The sequence below is a fragment of the Parasteatoda tepidariorum genome, chromosome 8 (genome assembly GCF_982258835.1).
Source record: "Parasteatoda tepidariorum strain Cologne lab strain chromosome 8, Ptep-v5.0, whole genome shotgun sequence".
Classification (NCBI taxonomy): Eukaryota; Metazoa; Arthropoda; class Arachnida; order Araneae; family Theridiidae; genus Parasteatoda; species Parasteatoda tepidariorum.
The window spans coordinates 98,068,298-98,091,477 of NC_141762.1; the positions used below are offsets into that span (position 1 = coordinate 98,068,298).

At 32.4% G+C, this 23,180-nt stretch overlaps 1 long non-coding RNA gene across 1 annotated transcript in view; it reads left to right on the forward strand.

Moving 5' to 3' along the window:
- Window positions 1-23,180, forward strand: part of LOC107457508 (uncharacterized) — a 75,719-nt gene that overhangs the window by 2,116 nt on the left and 50,423 nt on the right. The window contains exon 2 of the long non-coding RNA XR_015435970.1: window positions 14,100-14,185. This is a non-coding gene — a long non-coding RNA (uncharacterized LOC107457508). The remainder of the gene's footprint in view (window positions 1-14,099; window positions 14,186-23,180) is intronic.

A 23,180-nucleotide genomic window follows, 5' to 3' on the forward strand; every position in this document is an offset into this window, starting at 1 on the left:
CATAGATGGCGTCACTGAAGCACAAGAAACACACCTTTGTCTTAAATTCGTTTAGTTTCACCAAGCAGGTTTTGCAGGTATTGGCAAGTGGCATTAGAAACAACAGAATTTTAAGCCTTTTTTTTTTTGGAGATGCAAATAATTAATAACGATTTATTTGCTTTTATTTTTTAATTTTTAAAACATTCTCCCTGAAAAACTGCAAAAAATAAATATTTATTCATTTATAATAACTTTAGTTATGTATAATATTGAATTTATTCAGGGTAATAAACTGAACACGAAAGTCGTAGTTTTAAATTTTATGCTATTATTAGCTGAAATATGTTAGCAAAATGCATTTTGCAAAATAAAATTCCTACAATATTTTTTTAAAAATAAGTATTAAAAAAATATATCTTTTTTTTGTGTAATTATATCATAGGTATCTAAGCAGCTAAATGTTTTAAGGGTGAGCATAAGTATGACTTGTTGCTACGTGCGTGAATATTGCTTTGAATTGGGTATAATATGAAAAAAACACAACTACTTCGATTTAGTAGGAACAACATATGACGCAATGCTAAAGGAATGGAATTTAGTTGTTGTTTGTTTAGTTATTGTTATTAGTAGTTGTTGTTATTTGTTTTAGTTGTTGTTGTTTATTTAGTTGTATTTAGTTTCAATAAGTTTTCTTTATAATGCAATAAAATCTGGTGAGCAGCTATTTAAACGATCGAACACTTCGTTTGTTTATTTGTGGCTTGAAGTTAGGCTCGCAGAAAATGCCGTTCATGGGTTAAATTTAGTAGGAACAACACAACCTGTGACGTAGGCTATATTATACCCAATTATTATGTTTCTATGTCTAGTTTGGATTCGAATACGATTAAATAAAGATACATTTAAAATATACGTTGAACATCTCTTACAATTCAGAAGTGGGATGCGATGGCAGCGTATCTTTCTATAAAATGGCGGAAAAAACTTGTCAAACCTAAGAATCGTCGAAGTTCATGCTTTGATCGCAAAGCAGGGAATTTTGCAATTGCAGCAACTTTCCTTAGACCTGGTTTAATTCCTTATGGCCGAGTGTAAGCAGCTAACGGTTTTAAGGGTGAGCATAAGTATGACTTGTTGCAACGTGCGTGAATATTGCTTTGAATTATCATGTTTCCATGTCTAGTTTGGATTCGAATATGATTAAGTGAAGATACATTTAAAATATACGTTAAATATCTCTTACAGGTAGTTTAAAGAATTTAAAGTGCGACGTAAAAAAAGTACTACTACGCCTTGAAGAATTAAAATAACGTAAGATTTTTTAATTTTCCTTCTTTGAAGTTTGAATATTGTTAAAATTACAAATTTTGTTTTACAATTTGCTGGTTTAGTAACAAGGAATATATTATAGAATTTTTTTTTTTTTTTTTTTTTTTAATTTCTAAAATTACGGAAACAAATTTAAAACATAATTTTTGAAAGATTTTTTTTCCGGTTGAATTGTTTTTAATGCTTACATGATTGTCACGAATATTGTTTAAATGGAATTTAAACCATACATTTATTATAAATAAATTCCAATTACTTAAAATAAAATTATGAATGCAAATTGACATTTGATAGAAAATACTTCATTTATCAGTCAATGTACGAAATCCAGTGCCAGATAGGCTATTAGTATATCACACTCATTTAAAAAAAATATTTCACCGATCCGTCATTTAATAGCAAAATAACTTGAAAGAAATACCGGCATACAAACAAATTATTTGATATAGAAAAAAGAAAATGCGGGAAAAATATACTTGAGGGTGCCCTTTGACGAAATTGGCGTCTTATGTTTGGCGCTATTCCTGTTTGCGCGGAACACTGTGGTAACAGGAATGGCTGCCAAAACATATGATATTTCAGTAAAACATTGAAAAATTTAAACAAAACATCGGCCAAAACTTGCAATTAACCCAATCCAGGCAAAATTAATAAAGCCAATAAAAGGATTTTGAATTGAAGCAAAAATTAACGGAGGTGCAGAAAGAAAAGGAAAAAAACAACTCATTTCTTCATTAAGCTTGGATATTCTCAGATTTAGGTGCACAGAATTATCTAATAACAGTTAGATACTGTCTAAATTTATCATGAATAGAATCTGTGTACTTCCATCGCCACATAAATTCGACGAAATACGAATCGAAAATGGCGTCTGTAATACCGCACAGCGGTGACATTTTTTTTCTTAAATCCCTTTTTATGACTGCCCACATACCTTCGATCTTATTGACCAGGTTCAAAAGTAACCTTACCAGTCGGTATCCAACGTAGAACTAATGGACCTCTGAAATTACATAATACCGTTGAACATTTAAAAATAACGCTAAAATCTAAACCAATCAGAATCACGATTGGGTTTCAACATCGCCCAGCTTGGCGATCAACCGCGCTCACAAATTGGCGAGAATCAAGGGGCACCCTCAAATATAGTCTACCCGAAAATGCTTTAAAAAAACCAAAAGCAAACTTCTGTACAGTAATTTTGTCATACATATTCTACAAGATTTTATTTTATATTTTATGACCGTCTTTGAACAGCCGACCCAATTATGGGCTTAAGACTACTAATATTAAACTCTGTATCCTTGTGAAATTTAACCCAATCCAGTAAACAAGCCTCTCCTGGATCCAATATTGGAAGAAATTTTGCCTTCATGGCGCACTTTTTGAAGGAACTGATCCGCATTTGCGTTACATGAAGAGGAAAACCACAAAAACCTCCCACGATTAGCCTGACAGAAAAAGAATTCTAACCCATGATCCGTCTACTAATGAGGATATTTTACGTCAGCACTGTGGTCAGTGCGAGTCGGGTGCGGAATTCATATCGACCAGCCATCTCTAGGATTCAAACCCGGTTTACCTCATTGGAAGACGAGAGCTCTATCTCCTGAGCCACCACGACTCTCTACAAGATTTTGTAATATTTCCTATTCACATTTTTTAAGCAATAATCTTAAATCGATTCTAACACGTGTGCTTCTGACAATTTTTAATTGATATCGATAACTTGATAAGGTATAACGGAATCTTAATTTTAAACTTAAAGTAGAATTTTAATTTTAAATAAAATTATGAATAAAGAAGGTAATAAAATTATGAATAAGATATTTGACAGAAAATACTTTATTTACTATTTATTATATGATTCATAACGTAAATTAAATAACTGTATTTGCACCATAAATGGAAGAGAACCAACTAAGAGCAAAAACATGATTAATCCTAATTGCTCATTGCAGGTTTGCCGTTTATCTTAAACTTCTAAAACAATCCAAATTTAAATGAATTTTTGAGACTTTAAAATCAACTATGAGTCAATTTCAAGTGACACTAAGACAAATAATAAACTAACTTCAAAAGATCAACATACTTTAAACTAATAACGGAAACTTGCCTGACATCCTAATTTGAAATATATTTATCATACACCAGACATTTCATTTTGATACATAACTATACTGATGCTGTTGTCGTAGGGCCATTGAGGCACTGGGGGTGCGATTGTTCTTGTTTACAAGTGGCGCCATCTATGGCCATCACATATAATATTCTGAAAAATACAGATGATCCATTAAGTCATAGGTGGGAACAGAAATTTTTCAGAGGGATGGAGAGGCCACTAAACTAAATTTTCATAGAGAAATACACGAAATTTAAAAATTTTGAAAATTAAAAATTAATATGAATGCCTTGATTTATATAAATCTGATTAAAATGAATCCCTTGATTAATATGATAGCTAATCTGGATATTTTGGTTTTGATAGTTTATGAGATTATTACTAATTCAAAAACAGTGGTATTTTTATTTTTACTGTGGTTTTTTTCTAGTTTTGTATCTTCCCGTTATTTAATTCATTTTTCAATAGGAGCTCTTAGTTTTATATTTCAAATCGCATTTGTTTCTTCTGATTCAGGTCTTAAAAATGGGCGCCTGTTTTTGAGCGCTTGAAACATGTATAGTGTTTTTTCTAGTTTGAGTATTTTTCGAAAGAACAAAGTTTTCAATCGGATAAAAGCTTAATGCTTTAGTTTCTATAGATTATTTATTTAAAGTAACAAAAAAAATTTAAATTTTTGATAGACAAAGATAAAAATTTACGTTTAATTTTTAAAATCGGAAATAAGCACAAAATTTTGGTAGAAATAAAACCATGCATGTATATTAAATTCTAATTTATTAAAAAAATTAATTTGTTACCCAATGTAAATATTACCCTTCAAAGTATAAATACAAATATTGAATTAATAAAATATATTTGCTTGCCTCCAAATGATAAATTCATTTTAAATGTCTAGTATCTAATATAAAGTCTACAAATACGTGTCTATAAAAGAACTCCGGGGTTTTAAAAATTCATATCTCACTAACTATAAAAGATAGCAAAATTTAGTCGATTTCTCTGAAAAGAGTAGCTCAAAAAGTTTTACTCATACCGATTGGGAATGTTTGTATCAACTGTTGGCGGCGCTGCAGGGCGTTGACCTTGAAATGACGTCGCGAAATTTGAAATGATGGCGACTCCGCAACAAAAGGCTCAATGTGTTATTTGGCTCATAGAAACGAAGTCTTTAGTTACCGTACAAAGAAACTTTCGACGTAACTATGGTGTTAACCCGCCTTCTGACAAAACCATTCGTCAATGGTTCCGTGCATTTAAGGAAACAGGAAGTGTTTTGAAGCAAAAGTCGCCGGGTAGGCCGAGTGTGTCTCAAGAGAAAGTGGACAGAATCCGAGCTTCATGCCTTCGAAGCCCTAAGAAATCGTTGACAAGACGCAGTCTGGAGTTGGGGTTACCAAGATCAACTGTCGGTAAGGTACTTCATAAAAGACTACGTTTAACTGCTTACAAGATTCAACTTGTACACCACATCAAACCAGCAGACAAGGTTAAGAGATACGACTTTGCTGTTTCAATGCTAGATAAAATTGATGACAATAATGGTTTTTTAAAAAGTGTAATTTTTAGTGACGAAGCTTCTTTTGATGTGAATGGTCACGTAAACCGGCATAATTGCAGAATTTGGGGTTCTGAGCCGCCCCATGAGTTCGTCGAGTACGAACGCGACACGCCCAAAGTAAATGTTTGGTGTGCGCTTCCGCTTATGCATGACAGAATCATAGGTCCGTTTATTTTTATTGAAAGAAATATCAATGGTGATGTCTACTGTGATATGTTGGAGGAGTATCTTTTTCCTCAGTTAGATGATATTGAGGCGGAGAAGGGTTTAGTTTACTTTCAACAAGATGGGGCCCCGCCACACTTCAGTTTACGTGTGCGTGAGACATTGGACGCTCGGCTCGGCAACAGGTGGATCGGAAGGGAGGGACCTATTCCATGGCCTCCAAGGAATCCTGATCTGACTCCGTTGGATTTTTTCTTCTGAGGGCATATCAAGAATCTTGTGTATGCAGAGAAAATTCGTGATGTTCAACATTTCAGGGAACGAATAGTCAATTGTGTGGCAACCGTCCCCCCAGACATGCTCGCCAGGACATGGGAAGAGGTAGAATACCGTTTAGACGTCTGCCGTGCCACTAACGGGGCTCATATAGAACTTTACTAAGTGTTAAAAAAAACTTGAAAATGTAAGCTTTTCAGTCATGTATAAAACATGTATGTATGTTTTTTATTTCATTAAAATATTTTGCCTCAAAACCCCGGAGTTCTTTTATAGACACCCTGTATAAAAAAGATAATTTTTTTGCAAAAGCATAAATAAAAGTAAAAATATTTAAAAATAACGGGCTAGCAATAGCATAAATAAAATGAAATAAACACATAAAGAGATAAATTTAAAAAAATAAAATCGGACGATAAAATTAGAAGTCAATTTTTAGAATAGTTGTTGGTTTTCTTTAGATTAGTTTTTGTTTGGAATTTGAGTTCCTTATATCCCGTTACGGGTTTTTCTTGTTGTTTTATGATCTCTTCACTATCCCGTTACGGGTAATTCATATTTGTTACTGTTTGTGTTTCTGAGTAAAAGTTTTAAAAAAAAAAAAAACTGAACAGTTCTTTAATGTAGCTTGATACGCTACAGATATATTTAATTGGTGGCATCGTCGGGATTAACTCACCATTTGCTTTAAAGGAATTGTGTTTCAAGTATTATTCCTTATGGCTTTCTTGGGACGAACAACGAAGAGTGATTTGGTAGAATTATGTAAGGAATTGGGCGAAACTATTATTGACAATGTTACAGTATGTGAGTTGATAAATCTAATTAAAAACTCTCAAAATTACGAAGTGGATCTAGTTAAAGAAATGTTAGAAGCAATTAAAGAAAATCACATCGAAAAGGAAAAAGGAAAACGCCAGGAAGAAGAAGAAGAAAGAAATCGCCCAGAAGAAAAAGAAGAGGAAGAAAAACTACGCCCAGAACGGCAAAAACAAGAAGAACGCCAATTTGAACTTGAGAAATTAAGGCTTAGTGCCCAATTAAGTGGCCCTTCAAATCAAAATATTGGTACTACTCTGTGGAATAAGTTGGGTATCCATAAGTTAAGGCAGAATTTTGATCCTAAGGAAGATGAAATCAGTCTTTATTTAGTAATTCTTGAGCGTCAAGCAAAACGAGCAGAAATACCAAAAGAAGAGTGGGTTACTCATTTATTATCCTTTCTTTCACCTGACATAACAAAATTAATAGCAAGAGAATCTGAAGAACAAACTTCCAACTATGATCATGTTAAAGAAATTTTAATGAAAAGGTTTAAACTAAGTCCAGAAAAATTTAGGATCAAATTTATTCAGCACCAAAAGAAGTTCGATAATAGTTGGAAAGATTTCGTTTTTAAATTAAGGAACTATTTTAATGAATGGGTTCAAGGATTGGAAATAAAAGATTTCGAAACCTTGCTGGATCTAATGGCTACTAATTAAACCAAACGAAGAGTTCCCAATGAAGTGCGTGATCATTTTATAAACACTTGGTCGAAAATAACTTCATCTACAAAGCTGGCAGAAATACTTGACGAGTACGAGAATGTACATGGAAGTCTGAAGCGAATTGACTTGCAAGTAAATTTTGAAAATCGGTGATCCAATTGGCGAGAAGAAAATGCTACACTTCAAAGAGTGGCCGAAATGAAGAAAATGTAAGAAAATATGAGTACAAGCAAACAAATTATGATCAATTTGATAGATGTAACCTTTTAAAATGTTACGAATGTGGATCTACTAATCACTTTCGACCTCAGTGCCCAAATCTTAAGTGCCAAAAGCCACCCGCTCAAGTTAATCGAATCGGAGAAGGACACGAAGAAGACAAATTACTAACTCCGTACACTCTTATGGCGAAAGTAAATGGATTTAGAATGCCAGTACTTCGCGATTCAAGTGCAACTATTGATATCATATGCCGAAAATATTTGACTCCAGATATGTTTACTGGCGAAACTGGGTGGGTACAACAACCATTAGATGAAGGCCCAACTTGTTTACCATTAGCAAAAGTTTCGATATCTGGGCAGTTTGGCGACATTGTGACCAAAGCGGCTGTGGTTACAAGTGAGTTGGATAAAGGTCGATATCTCCTTGGAAATAGAACAGCGGCTAGACTTCCAAATCTATAAATAACGCCAATGCAAATTTCAGAGTTAAACGCAGATAATAACAGATCGCAAACTCGATTAAAAGCAGAAAATGAAGACTATGAGCAACAAAATTCGAAAGATACCGAAAACTCTTCCGAACAAAAAAATAAAAATCAAGAAATTATTTTAGATGAAAAGATCATGAACCAGTTTCAGAAACGGATGCAGTCAGTTCTGAAATGGAAGAGATATTACCAACTTAAAATGCCAATTCTGATGAACTTTCTTTAATACAGGTAGATCATGATGAATTCGTTAAAGCGCAACAGGAAAGTGCCGAGTTAAAATCAGTCTTTAAAACTGTGGAAGAAGATATTCAGAATCAAAAAAAGTAAACATCGCTATCTGGTTGAAAGAAAACTTCTTTTCAAATGCCAGGAAGGACGATTAGGAGAAATAAAAAAACTTATAATTATACCTGAGAAATTTAGAACCCGAATTTTAAAGTTACGTCATAAAGTACTTCCGGATACCTTGGCGTAACCAAATCCAAAGATAGATTGGCGCGATATTATTTTTGGCCAAAATGCTATAAAGAGATGGAAGAATTCGTACTAACCTGCAATAGTTGTCAAAAAGCGGGGAAACCAAATGATAAAAAAAGGCTCCTTTAAAAATTGTACCGGTCATACAGGAAATATTCTCAAAGGTAAACATTGATGCAGTTGGTCTTCTTCCCACCACGCCAAGTGGAAAAAAATACTTAATTACAGCCATTTGTATGTCGTCAAAATATCCAGAAGCAATCCCAGTGAATGATATAGGATCTGTGTCGGTGACTGATACACTACTTAATATTTTTTGTAGAACTGGTTTCCCACGAGAAGTCCAATGTGATCAAGGAACTTTTCTTATGAGCATGCTAACTGAGTTTTTTGATCGATTTGGCATAAAGGTTCGGAAAAGTTCCGTTCATCACCCACAGTCTAATCCCGTAGAAAGATTTCATAGAACTATCAAACAGATCCTACGGGTACTTTGTTTGGAGTCTAGTTCTGACTGGGAGAAGTTTTTACCATTTGCCCTTTTGGCTTTGAGAACTATAACACATGAAAATACAGGATTTTCGCCAGCAGAGTTAGTACACGGAAAAACTTTGCGTACTCCTGAAACTTTGTTGTATGAACAGTGGACCAAAAATGAAATAGACGAATCTCCTGCAACGGAATACGGTTTTCACCCAATAAGCCGTTTAAAAAGATGCCAAGAAATTGCAGTTAACAAGATGGAAGATGCGGTGTTAAAAAGGAAATCGTACTACGATAAAAATAGTATTTGGAAAGAGTTTAGTGCCGGAGATTTGGTTCTTGTTTTGGCAACATCTGGAGCTAATAAATTGTCTGCTCAATGGATTGGCCCGGGGGGGAAGATAGAAAGCAAAATGTCTGAAACTAATTATTCAGTGAATATTCCTGGAAAAAGAGAGAGTTCACAAATTTATCATGTAAATATGCTTAAACCATATTATTATAAACGGCTGAAATAATTAATTTTCTATGATGTGCAGAAAACGATTCTTCATCCTTAGAACAAGATATTGACTTTCCACAAGCGTATATTACTCCAGATGAATTTGATATATCTGAAATGATTAAAGACAGTCACCTAGAAAACCACCTTAACGGGCATGAAATCAACCAATTGAAGAATATTTTAAGAAGATATTCGAAAAGTTTTTTAAATAACTCAGGAAAAACTGACTTAATTGAGCATGACATTCAACTTAGTACAAATAAGCCAATTATTTCCAAGCCTAACTGAACTTCACCCAGACAAACAGAAATTTTAAAAACTGAAGTGCAGAAGATGTTGGACTTAAAAATTATTGATTTAGATGAGAGTGATTATACTTCTCCTGTGATCCTAGTAGAAGCACCAAATAAATATCCAAGGCCCTGCATTGATTACCGTCGTCTCAACGAAATAACGGTAACACAATATTTCCCGCTTCCAAATCATAGAAGACTGAGTTGAAGAGGTAGCCAAGGCAAAATTTATCAGTCTTGTAGATTTCGTCAAGGGATGTTGGCAAATTAAGCTTAGTCCAAACGCTCAAACATTAGCTACTTTGGTTACCAGATTCGGAAATTATAGGCCATTACGACTTCCATTTGGGTTGAAGAATACCCCCTATTTTTTTAGCAAATTAATGGCACGACTACTAAAGGGTTTAGAAGAATTTGCAGTACCATACCTTGATGATATAGCAATTTTCTCAGATACCTGGGATCTTCATTTAGAACATCTTAATTGTGTATTGCAGCGTATCAAAGAAGCAGAACTTACAATGAAACATTCAAAATGCCGTTTTGCTCAAGATCTTGTTCTTTATCTAGGACATATTGTCGGACAAGACTATAGAAAACCCTCTGATATAAAAACACGAGCAGTTGCCGAATTCCATGTACCTAAGACCAAAACTGAGATTAGAGCATTTTTGGGACTAGCAGTCGATATATACCAATGTTCTCTGTTCTAGTTGCACCATTAGCAGACACTTTAAAAGACAAAACAAAGGAAGGAGAAATTATCTGGACTATCGAATGCGAAGAAGCCTTTAAGAAACTAAAACAAAAATTAAGAATTTATGCTGCAAACAGACGCTTCGGAAATTGGTATGGGTGTGGTATTAACACAACTAGATAATGAAGGCCATGAACACCCCATAATATATCTGAGTAAAAAGTTTAATGAGTCTGAAAAAAATATTGTACTACGGAAAAAGAACGCGCCAGTATAATTTTTGCCATCATAAAATTACGACATTACAGGGACAAAAGTTTACTATTCAGACTGATCATCACCCGCTAACCTGGCTTAAAACAAATGCTAGTTCAAATGCCAGACTTATGCGTTGAGCTTTAGCACTAAAACCGTTTAATTTTAAAATTGTGCATAGAGCTGGCACTAAAAACAAGAATGCAGATGGTCTCTGTAGAGTATCGTTAAGTTCTTGATTTTAATCAGACAAAAGTTAACTGATGGCAAGATAAGTGTAAATAATGTTGGTTTTTCTTATTGATGTTGATACAGTTTAGTCTTAATTACTTACTCATATGTATGATTTAATTTGAAGGAAAAAAATGAACTCGTAAAGAAATGAGTTTATAATTGAAGTAAAACCAACCAAAATTTAATTTGAGAAATTGTTTAAAATGATTATACTTAATGAAACATAGGTGTTAAACAAATTTGATTGTAGAGAAAAGTGCTAGTGTTCTTAAATTGGGTATACTATAGCCAACGTCACAGGTTGTGTTATTCCTACTAAATTTAACCCATGAACGGCATTTTCTGCGAGCCTAACTTCAAGCCACAAATAAACAAACGAAGTGTTTGATCGTTTAAATAGCTGCTCGCCAGGTTTTATTGCATTATAAAGAAAAGTAATTGATATTCGATTTTTGATTAATAATTGATTTATGTGGATAGTGGCATTTATGTGGATAGTGGCATAGAATTTAGCATTGCGTCATGGTAAATGTTATTCCTACTAAGTGGAAGTAGTTGTGTTTTTTTTATATTATACCCAATTATGTTTTTTTTTATGTATATAAATATTAATAAGATTGAGTTTGGATTTAATTATGTGATGTTTAAAAATGTTATGAATATTGTTAGGATTTAAAACTAGTGAGATACCAAGATAAAAATAAGCAAGTTAAAAGAAAAAAAAATCTGGTTAGCTTCAGTCTTTAGATATTGTTGTATATCTGTGATATTTTTGTATATTTAATTGTATTTATTTTATGTGAAGTTAAATTATAATATTTAATTATAATTTTATTTTGAATAGTTTAGTTTGATATCTAAATTGAGTTACAAGTGAATTGTCTATTAATGTTTACTGCAAGAGTCTAAAAATAATTTAGTAATTTTAAGTTTTAAAAGTTAACTATTGTGCATCGCTTCTAGTGTAAAAATTGTATATCGCATTTAATTTGGCAATTAGAAAATTTAATTTTAAAAGGGAAATGTTTTGATTATAACATAATGCATTGGTTTCAACCTAAAGCTTAAAAAAATACACAAATAAGTTCATAAATAACTTTTCCTTTATTTTCTATGGAAAAGTTCTTCCAAGGGGAGAGGAGTTAAAAAGTCTACAAATATAAAAAAGATAATTGGTTTGCAAAATCATAAATAAAAGTAAAAATATTTAAGAATAACGGGCTGGCAACAGCATAAATAAAATAAAATAAACACATAAAGAGATAAATTTAAAAAAATAAAATCAGACGACAAAATTAGAAGTCAATTTTTAGAACGACATAGTTGTTGGTTTTCTTTAGATTAGTTTTTGTTTGGAATTTGAGTTTCTTATATCCTTTTTCCAGGTTTTTCTTTTTGTCTTACGATCTTTTCCCTATCCCGCTACAGGTAATTCATATTTGTTATTGTTTGTGTTGTTTCTGAGTAAAAGTTTTTTAAAAAAAAAACTGAACAGTTCCTTATTATAGCTTGATACGCTACACTAATAAGATGTCACATTTATGGAAAAAAAAAAGATAAATTAATCAAAATATAAAATGTGAATAATAACTATTACAGATATTTATTAAAACGCATGATAAAAAAAAACAGTTTCAGTTAAAATATTTAATAAAAAATCAAATAAAAGAAACTCCTTTAAGAAAAAGGTTTGAGGCTAAAGAGTTGAATTGTAAATGTTAAATTTTACATTGAAAATGTAAAAATAAATTATCTCTTTTCACTGACTGACAAAAATATTGGCAGAATGACCGAAAAAAATACCAACAGAATAGTTTTATATTTCTAAAAAGATAATAGATCTGTAGTTCTAGAAATTCTAGATGATTATCAATCAGATCAAATTATTATTAATGTAAATCAGAAAGAATTAATTCCTCCTAAATTTTGAAAGTTCATAGATGAAAGTGAAAAAAACTAGTCCAAAGCAATGTTGACAATAACTGTGACAATTTATAAAAGCAAACAAGACTTTTCCGTTGAGTAATATGAGCCGGCTTCTCAATAAAAGGGTGCACAGTGGTCGGTAAAACAATATTTTCCTTGTAGTAAATTACAACTACTTTATCACAATTGTAGTTAACTATAACTACTTTTTTTTAAAAGTATAGTTACTGCTTCACTACTTTTCGCAGCATACATACCGTACTGGTCAGCATAATTCACATAAATGTTTAAAATGGTTTTGAATAAAAAATTGACTTAATTATGCATGAGAAGTTATTAAGAAATGTTAAATCATCTTTATATGAGATAATTTGTTAAAGTACTTTTAATGAATTTATTCTTTTACCCTTTAAACTCTTATGTTCTTCTTGACAGTGAATATTTAATTGAGGAAATGATAAGAAATCGTGAAATATTTAAATGATTGATGCTTTTTTATATCCTCCAAGTGATAAAGTACAGCGCACAAAATAGGAAAAAAAATGGAACACCCTGAATAACTTTATATCTAATGATCGTATCTTCACGTTCTTGGACTCAATCTTAGTAATTAGATTTCCAATGATTCCTTTGTTTACTAGATCTCCAATGATAATGAACGAAATTACTTTAGAACCTGAAAAAATAACTACTGCTCCCAAAAATGGAAGAAAAAAAACTTGCTCTGGAGCACCAGGTGAATTTTTTTTTCTCCAGGGAATAGAACTCACTCACTGAGATGAACAGGGTAGGAATCACAGCGATTTCTGGTCGATAAGAATTCCGCATCCGGCTTTCACCGATCACAGTGCTGTGGTAAAATATCCTCAATGGTAGACGGATCATGGGTTAGAGTCCCCTTGCCGTCAGGCTAACCGTGGGAGGTTTTCGTGGTTTTCCCTCTTTATGTAACACAAATGCGGGTTAGTTCCACCAAAAAGTCCCCCATGAAGGAAATTTCTACCAATACTTGATTCAGTAGTTCCCTTGCCTTTTCGATCGGGTGCAAAATTAAAAAGCTACGTTTCTCTTCTTACTCCCGTGCTGAAATGAACTCTACTTCCGAGATGGTGGAGCCAAGTGTCAACTTCTGTGGAATGAACTATATTCCCAGTATCGATTAGGAGGAGTGGATGCTTCAAACTCGTTTCAAAAATCTCTGCTGTTGTGCCCCTAAATGTTGTTTTCTCCTTTATACACAAGAAGCACCTAACGTTGGGGAACTAGTTTACATTATGTCATTGAAAGCTAGACTTCTTTCCTATGCATATTCTTTGATACAATTACTCGTTCAGATTATTGAAATAGTTTATTGTCATGACATTGCTTTGCATAATTTAAATTACTAAAGATGAACTCAATCTTTTATCTAAATGTTTTTTTTTTAAAATTTATTGTGATCTTCAACACTTTCTCCGACTGACTTATTGGACAGAAGATACTTTTAAATAATAATATATAAATTGATTTAAAGTAATTACTTTTAATTTCTAATGCAAAAAAAAAATCACAATTTGTATTTTTTGAAATAGTTTTTGATTCTTTTACAGGTTGGAAAACAGAAATTTAGAAAGACTATATGAGGAAATGACTTCCCGTTCGCACGCCAATGTTTGGAGTTCTTTTAAAATGAGCGGTAATTCAAATGTTCTTGACTCCTTAAATATCTATTGTCTATTAGTTAATCATTTACTGCCTGATTGATCACTTTAGATGAAAAACTACTCGCTACCTCTCTTTTTATGGACAAAATAGTGTCTTAATTCATTTTAAAAACCAAGGATATGTACAGTCCGCAAAAAAAAAGATATCACCCTGAATAACTTTCGTTCTAATGATCGGATTTTCACGAACTAAGTGTCAATCTTAATGGTTCCGGGGGGTGACCTCAAATATGCTAATTAATTAGTGCTAACTATTAATTAAGTTACGAAATCAGACACAAAAACGTACTTTCTCTGAATAAACATGTATTTTTTTTTACAAATTTGGAATCCAGACACTTGAATTAGGACAAAATTTTGAAAAAATTGGGTCTTAAATTGGGTCACAATAAAGGCTTATATATTTGGCGATAGTCCAGAAAACCGCCAAAAAAAGTCGCCAGCGCAAATTAATATTTTAAGGTAACCCATTGACTAATTCAAAAAAAGAAGACTTAATTTCACTAGGTTGCTAAGCAACCAATTTCTGACTGTAAAAAAAAATTAAATAATGCTCTGTGATTGCTGGGAGAGGTTTAATAGAAATATCTCAAAGTTAATCGAAAGTTAATAGAAAATATCTCAAAGTTTCTAGGATATAGACAATTTTTAAGCTAATTTCTGTCCAAAAAGCAAAATTTTTTTTATTTTAATCTCCTTTGAAAAGAAAACTTGAATCGATTTATAAATTATTTATGATTTTCTAAGTTTTTAGAATTTAAATACATGAACTTTTTATCTGATATTATTTAGATTATATTGTTTTTGTTATACTTATTCGAGGATTTCATACTAAAATCAAATTAACATAACTTATTATAGCTATATACAAAATTTTAGGGATGATCATTTTTACAGCTTTAATCGAGTGCTCTAGGCAAGAAAGTTTGAAGAAAAAAAAGTGCTTGAAAAATAAAATGTATATTGTATATTAATTCTAATGCGCATTCACAAGGTTTTCTATAATTTACGATATTTCTTTTTTCTATAACTCAAGGAATTGCTGAATGTTTAGTGGTATTTTAAAAACATTGAAATATGTTATGTTTAAGAATAAGATATTGAAATAATATGTTGCATATTGTAAGATTCATTGTTTAAAAAATCGCTTCATTCTGCTAGATATTTAGGTTACAAGGCTTTCTTTGGATAAAAATGATTAGCAAATACCATCCTCATCTTTCGATACATTCTGAAACTTACATTCGCAAATTCGCCATAAAATGTCACAGAGCATATTCTTAAAATACGATTACAGCTACATTTACCACCAAATACTGCTACTAAGATTATTTTTGTTTTCTTATATATGTTACCGAACAAAGTATGAAACGCCGGTATTGAATAGAATGCGTAGGCATTCTATACAATGCCGGATGTTTTCAGCAAAGTATTAAAGGTGAGAGGTATTACATACTCTCCCTAGGCATTCTATAGAATGACAAATGTTATTTAGGCAAAATATGAAGAAAAAAAACATACTGATGTGGTCATTATGTTATATTAATGATGTGCATGTTACTGTGAATAACCGAAATCGGTGGTTGTTGACTTTCACCGGTGAATGTTGACAATCACATAGTCGCTTTGGTGAATGTCCGAAATATTTATTACATCCGATTTGATATTAATTTATTCGTGGATATAATTACATTTATTCGATATTTTAATACTTACTGACGATAGATTAGAAGAAACATCAGTGTTTGGAGTATCAGGCTAATATATATCGGGCAATGGCACGGAACCTTAAAAAAACTTCAGTGTAGGGTATACCGGGCAGTGGCACTTGACCTTAAAAAAGCATCAGTGTCTTGTATACCGGGCAAATGTATACCAGGCAGTGACACTTGACCTTAAAAAACATCAGAGTAGGATATACAGGGCAAATGTATTACCGGGTTGTGGCACTTAACTAGACTAAGTATAGATTTCGGACATTAACCAAAGGTCTAGTCATACTAGTTCTAGTTAATTGCCACTGCCTGGTATACATTTGCCTGGTATACTAGACACTGATGTTTTTTTAAGGTCAAGTGCCATTGCCCGGCATGCATTTGTCCGGTTTACCCTACACTGATGTTTCTTCTAATCTATCGTCAGTGAGTGTTGAAATATTGATTAAATGTAACTATATCAGCGAATAAATTAATATCAAATCGGATGCAAAAAATATTTCAGACAATCACCAAAGCGACTGTGTGATTGTTGACATTCACCGATAAAAGTCGACATTCTCCAGATTTCGGTCATTCAGAGTAACATGCATTTCTAAAAAATAAAAATGTCATTCTGAAAAAAGAAAACTGAGAGTTCCATAAGAAAACATTTATTCAAAGTGTGTAAAGGAAAGTAAAAAGTTGTGCAAGACATAATTTATGCCTGTCTTATTAAGGGGAACAAAATTTTCATATAAGAAATAAGAAAATAACCTAATTGTCATTTTTGAATGACATTTTGATGAATGCATTTTATACTTTGCCGGTTTCTCATTTGGCATTCTATAGAATGCCTAGGAAATGTGTGAAATATACACCGAAGAGACATTGCATTATAGCCACCCTGATAATAACACGTAGGACGACCTTCAGCCCTCAAAACTGCTAGCACCGCGGTGGCATTGATTCCACAAGGTGCTGATAGAGTCTGAGGTATCTGGTACTAAGCGCTCACCAACTGGTCCTGCAATTCCCTCACATTGCGAGGGGGTAGCGTGGCAGTATGAATTTGGTTTTCCAAGTAGGACCACGAATGCTCTATTGGATTAAGGTCAGGTGAATTTGGGGGCCAAGATATGACTTGAAAGTCACTGGAATGTTCCTCGAATCAATCCATGACGTGAAAAATTTATTAGTATATTAATGATGAAATAATAAACGTAGTAGGGTAAAGAATAAGATTTTTTAAAAATGTTAAAATTTAATTAAATAGTTGGTAAAATAGTTCTGCGAAACACTTCCGGATAGGTGATTAAAAATTACTTTTAAGATTAAGACGATATATAAGATGTTGAGAAATTTGCAATGATGTGAGAGATGCTTAAAAATGTTGACTACGTATTTTTATTATTATTTATAAAAAATATATTCAAGAAATTGATAAATATTTTATTCCAAATCTATTCATACGTATGTATATTATAGAAATTGTATCAGTTATTGAGAAAAAAAAACTAAAAAATAAAAAATAATCACATTAAATAAGCAAAATCTGCTGTATAATCATATTCTATCACAAGCATGCTTTTATAAAACTCGACATTCGTTGATTAAAATGTTTTATTCAAATTTCTTTACTAAATTTCAAATAGAATTTTAGACGACTAAAAAAGAAATATCGTATTTTATAGTTTTAAAGAAATAAAAATAAAAAGATTAGCAAACGATTATTAGGGAAAAAAATATGAATGAAATTTTACGCCACTCGCGCTAAATCAAGTTCCTCCTAAGTTTATCACATTTTAATATTAATCGCCCCATTAAATCATTTCTTCATTGTCGCCGAATTATTTTCTTTTAAATAATTAATTTTAATTTTTCTCATCTTCTAATAAATAAAAAAAAAAAGAAACTTTAGATTTTTCAATTGAAAAATATGTAGATTAAAATGGTATAGAAAAATCCCTACTTTATAATCAAAATTTTTTTCATCCTCACTTTAATTAAGTAATAAAAAATAATAAAAAATTATTAAAAATTATTTTTTTTCATGAAATTATCTTTGGGTAAATTAGTTTTATGAGTGGGTGCAATTTTTTTTTTGAATTGCTTCATTAGTTTTTAAAATATGACTGAAAACGCAAAAAACGAAATTAACATTAAAAGGTCCAAACTTTGAATCGCTCTCCTGACCAAACTATGGCGACCACATTTCCCAGATTGCGGCTACCCCCTATATTTTGAAAATAAGGAATCCAAATATGCAAAAAAAAATTTATGTTTATTCAGAGAAAGTACGTTTTTGTGTCTGATTTCGTAACTTAATTAATAGTTAGCACTAATTAATTAGCATATTTGAGGTCACCCCCCGGAACCATTGAGATTGGCACTTAGTTCGTGAAAATCTGATCATTAGAACGAAAGTTATTCAGGGTGATATCTTTTTTTTTTTGCGGACTGTACTTCTAAAATTAATATTGCGCTTATGGCAAAGATAAAATATTTTTCTTTAAAAAATAAAGACATAATTTTTGCAATTAATATACCGAAATGTTTAACTGTGTGATACAGGGAGTTGCATAATATAGAGGGAGTTAAGTTTGATTACCCTCCCCCCACTTATATATATATATATATATATATATATATATATATATATATATATATATATATATATATATATATATATATATATATATATATATATATATATATTTATATATATATATTCTGTTATTCGATATTAGGAAAATAATTTAAACATCCTTCTCCAAAATATAATACTAAAAGGTTACAGTTCTAATCATAAACACCTATATTCATTTATACATTACGGTGCGTGAGACTGTTTCATTTAATTTATTAAAATGCTGATAATGAAACAATTGTGTTTTTATCATTTATCTTTTCGGGTGGAAAAAGGAAGTTTCCTAACAGTATAATTCTGGGAGCTTACTGTTTTATGAACTAAAACTAATTAGAGATTCTAATTGGATATATCTGGATTATAGTTCGATCATCATAAGTTGGCACTAGGCCAACACCTCCTAGAAGTATGAAGGCCTCAGCACGGATCAAATTAGTAGTCCGATGTGACGAAGTTAACTGCGCAGTTGATGAAAAATAAGAAAGACGTCATTACGTTCGGGGTACTAAGCTGCGCAGTGGTTGAAAATACGGCGTATGTCATTACGTTTGGACTACTAAAGGATATTTATGGTAACCCGTGCAGAGGCCTACTCTTTTCTAGGAGGTGTTGACTAGGCTCCGCCTTCTTCACGTGGTTTCTGACTATACTATTTTGCTACTTTTGGGAGAAGGAAGTGAACAATCCTGAACAAGGTTGCTATTTGGCATTCGTATGACAAAATTATTTATTTCGCAATCTTTATGTGCATTTTTTAAACATTAAATGTTTCATAAATTTGAAATTTCTCTCTTTTGTGTGAATAGTTTGTCCTATATGAGACATTTTGCTGCAATATTTTAACTAGAGTAACGAAAGGTAGAAAGCAGATGATAAAGCAAAGTAAGTGACTAAAAAAGAATCCACTGTTCGCGTTTGGCGCTCATTAAGAGTTGTCTCAATTTCGAGTGCGGAGACTTTTCTCCTTTTACCCCCCAGCAGAAATGAACTCTTCGTCCGAGTAGGTGGAACCAAGTGCCATGTTCTGGTGATCGAACTGCAGCTGCTCCCTCCTTTGACCGGACCGTAGAAGGTTGATGAACACTCTTATATGCTAGTAAATTGGTAGTGAAATAATAGTAGTTCTACATTACTTCCCCCCCCCTAGAATGTTGTTTGTGATAGAATTATATGAAAGGATATCGATGTAGGATTCATTTCTCTTTTAAGAGAGGCTGGGAACGTTGTATTAAGATAACCAGATTTTGAGTGCTGCTAATGAGAGCTGTTTTAATATCATGTGCGTGATCGCTCCTCTGTTGTTTTTAGCAGTGTGTACAGCATCACGTTGTGTGTGATCGAGTCTGGGTAGCAACAGCGCGAGGAGGAACAACAGCGCATTCTAGGTAGCAACAGCGCATTCTATTTGTCGCAATCACAAATAGAATCACAAAGCCAGGGCTTTTTTTCTTTCCTCCAAGCCCTGAGCATGTACCTAGGTTACGAAAAAACCCTTAACCATATAGCCCAGAACTTGGCCACTAGTTCAGATCATTCCAGCCTAGGAATGGGTACCTACTCTATTGCTGTGTGCTTTAATCCAGGAAATTTGTATTGATGTGTGTTGAAGTTCTTGTTGAATATCAAAATAAATTCTATTATTTGTGCCAAAATCAAGTATTGATGATATTGATGCTTTTGAGTCTGACCAGATGATATAACTATCATTATTATTGAAGTTTTCAGTACTCTTAATATATTTAATGCATTCAAGGATTACCAACTGTTCGGCTTGAAAGATTGAATTTTCCCTGTCTAATGCGTAAAGAAAGAAAGAAAAATTTGAACTATCTAATAATAAGGGAAAAAATTTATAATAAATTCTTTGAAACAAGGGCGAAGATGTTAGAAATCTGTTCTTAGTTATATAAAGTATATTTCCAAGCGTTTGCCTGGTTTGCTAGCTGGTTGACAACGGTTAAAAAGTGGAATCTCAACTCTGAATGGATTGACGAAACTCCTTCAGTTCATGTAGGTAAGTTGGGCATGATAATGAGGAGGCTCTGTGGTGACAGTCCAAATTTAGGTTTAAGTCTTGGTTAGATGAATGGCAATTTATGCAATATTCTTCCCTTTCTGTGCAGTTTTCAACACAATGGCCTTTGTAGCCGCATTTCTCACAATAACAATGAAACTCTGTACAGGAGTTTTGATGGTGTCCAATTGTTTGACATTTTCTGCATCTCAGTAATACTAGTCTTTTTTTGATGGTGCACCTATGAAGTCCAGTAAAAAAAATTTGAAGTTTTAGAAGTGTTGTGGAAAGTCTGTGGTTGACTCTGATGATGATGTGATGCATTGTGCTGTCTCTTTTATGAGGTATGTTTTCAGTTAGTTTTATGACATCGTAGTTTGGATTAAAATCTCCATTTATCTTTATTTCGTCAATTATCTCGTTATATGTGAAAGTCGTGGGGTGTATAGTAGGATTAGTGAGAAAAGATTTACATCCTTTTCTTGATATTGTAGACCAGTTTTCTGTAACGTGGTTAAAACTTTTTCTTCTTGTTGAGTATTATGGAATTTGAACTCTAGCATCTTGCTGTTTTTGCATACTTTTTTGATTGGTAATTTTGGTTGTTCCTGGATGAGCTTCTCTACAATCTCGTTAGTGGTGCAATATTCTTGTGATTTGACGATTATAGGTTTGGGTGGTAATTTTGTTTTTGTAACGTCAACTTTAACAATTGAGCACATCTCTAATTTCTCAAGTCTTGTGTTGATGATTTTTAATTTCTCATCAATTTGATTTAATGAATTGTAGGATTGATCGTTAGTTGAGTCATCGTCAAGTTTTCGTCTGATGTCATCAATTTTCTCTTTTATGGATGCTAGAGATTTTGTAGAAGTTGTCACGTCATGTGTGTCATGTTCAGATGTTATTTTCCTTATTTGTTGGATAGCATTTACACAGGCCATTCTTGGTTCGTGAGGGAGAATGATTTTATTGCGATTGCTGTAATTTAAGTTTTTTTCGATGATTTGAAGCAAGCGTTCGATATCTAACTTTGTCTGAGACATACTTGTAACATTTACGTTGGGAGAAATTGAAGTACCAGCAGTGATGCAATCGTTAGGTACCATCGGAGTTTGGTCATATGCAAATGTGAGATCAACAATAACTGACGGTGAGATTTGACTGTCAGATCTTGGGATGGAGTATGGTTGTCTACGTCGAGATCTTGTTGATCTGGAAGGCGTGGCGGAAGTTTCGGCAAAAGTAAGATTGTCCATGTTAAAAGATATGCAAAGTTTGGATGAAGGCAGGAAGAAAAGTCAGTAATAATCAATGGAAAAAAATAAAGAAGGAAACTTAGTTTTTTTTTCTTTTAACAATTAGTGGCTGGGATGAGTCCCATCCAGTTACGCAGGGAGAGTCATATCAAGTAAGGTCTAAAAGTTTGGGGAGAAATTTCGGTGTTCCATTGATGCTAGTGTCTGCCACCACCAGTCAGACAAAAGTGAGTGACTGGAGTACTAAAAAAATTTTTGAAAGCAATTAGGGATATTAATAAAATATTAGTTGCGATGATAAAACTGAAAAAGAGGAAGATGTTGAAGCCGGTGCTAGAAATAGATTAAAAATCTAGGAAAAAGCGTTAAAAATAAAAAGCGGAGCTAGACGGGGATGAGATACTCCAATGGTTGAGACAAACTAATCATACATGATTAAATACACTGGTGGTGGCAAACGAGTAAAAAAGTAGCCTATTAGAAGATTAACTAGAATCAGATGTGATAATTTAAAAACATCAAATAATGTATCAGAATTGGCAATATAGAAAAAACGCACTAAAGGAGGTACTAAATAGCATTTGGTCGTAGAAAGTTAAATCAAGAAGCGTAATGCAGGGCTGAGGCCATCGCTATGTTAGGTAGCAATTACTGAAAGCCTAAATATGGTGAAAGTTGGAAAAAAACACTTGGCCAGAGATAGTGGAATCAAAAAACGTAATAAATAATGTAATAATATATAGCATGGACCATTACTATTTTGACAAAGATATTAAATACCGTTGTTGATTAGTTGACCTGGGTGTTCCATTAGTTGATAGTATTCATAATCTTTTGGTAAGCTAATACAAGATATGGCTAGAAGGCCTTAAGCTATGTATAAGTATGCTGAATTAACTTGAACAATAGTATGTGGGAAAAAATATTATAAAAATGCGTAAAAAAAAACCAAAAGAAAGCACTCAGAGACAGTATTGATAATTATTTAATGAGACATATATTAAGGAGCACTAAAAGATAAAAATAATGGCCCCAACCTATGTAAGATGATATATAGATGAACTGAAATAACATATGCACAATAAAAAACAATATAAAAAAGGTTTGTAAAAACTGACTCTGGCATTAACTGAAAAACAGCATAGAATAAGAAAAGCTATTACAATGAATGCCTATTATTATATTAAATAATTAAAAAAATAATGGATATGGCGTGATTTGAAGCACTTGGCTGTATTTCAAATCAAAAAGATTGTTTACTTTTGTTATGGGGAATAAATAGAACACCAATAACTTGGGAAAGTGAAGTCTCTTTAAAAATTTTATAAAATCAATGAATGGTAGAAAGAT